Consider the following 833-nt stretch of genomic DNA (forward strand, 5'->3'; position numbering starts at 1 on the left):
TGGAATCTAGAAGAATGGTATGGATGATCCTACTTGCAAAGCAGAAATAGAGACACAGACAGAGAGAACAAAATATGGATGCCAGGGGTAGAAGCGAGGGTAGGAGGAACTGGGAGATTGGGATGAACACATACACACTGCTGTGTGTAAACTAGATACTAGTGAGAGCATACTGTGGAGCACAGAGAAGGCTCCTCAATGCACTGAGGTGGCCTGAAAGGGGAGGAGGCCCAGAAGGGAGGCAGGTATGAACACGTGTGGCTGACTCACTTTTCAGCCCAGTAGAAACTAACACAGCATTGCAAAGCAACACTACTGCAATAGAAATTAACTTAAAAATTAAAAACCAAGGTACGGAGCAAGATGATTAGCATACTCTCAGGGCTTCCCTGATAGCTCAGTTGGTAAAGAATCTGCCTGAGATGCAGGAGACCCCAGTTCGATTCCTGGGTCAGGAAGATCCGCTGGAGAAGGGACAGGCTCCCCACTCCAGTGTTCTTGGGCTTCCCTGGTAGTTCAGACAGTAAAGAATCTGCCTGCAATGTGGGAGACCTGGTTTTGATCCCTGAGTTGGGAAGATCCCCTGGAGAAGGTCATAGCAACCCACCCGCTCCATCCAATTATTTACAAAAAAACGAAAAAAGGACAAATGTCTATAAGTTCTTGTAGATGCACAAAGTTGCTCTAAGTCATATAAGAAATGTGAAAGAGGTTCCCATTAGAGAGAGGAAGTGGGCCGTGGGGAGACAGGGTTCACATGGGATTCACTATCTCCCTCCTACCATCTTCTGTGTTTTGAACATCCTAGTATTGAATACAAACAGTTGATACAC

General features: G+C 46.1%; 1 non-coding gene across 1 annotated transcript; it reads left to right on the forward strand.

The window, feature by feature from the left end:
• The first annotated feature begins 386 nt into the window (after window positions 1-386).
• On the forward strand, window positions 387-459 carry TRNAL-GAG (transfer RNA leucine (anticodon GAG)). The gene has a single exon. It is a non-coding gene; the product is annotated as a tRNA-Leu (tRNA).
• Window positions 460-833: the final 374 nt, after the last annotated feature.

The sequence above is a fragment of the Muntiacus reevesi genome, chromosome 10 (genome assembly GCF_963930625.1).
Source record: "Muntiacus reevesi chromosome 10, mMunRee1.1, whole genome shotgun sequence".
In the NCBI taxonomy this organism is placed as follows: Eukaryota; Metazoa; Chordata; class Mammalia; order Artiodactyla; family Cervidae; genus Muntiacus; species Muntiacus reevesi.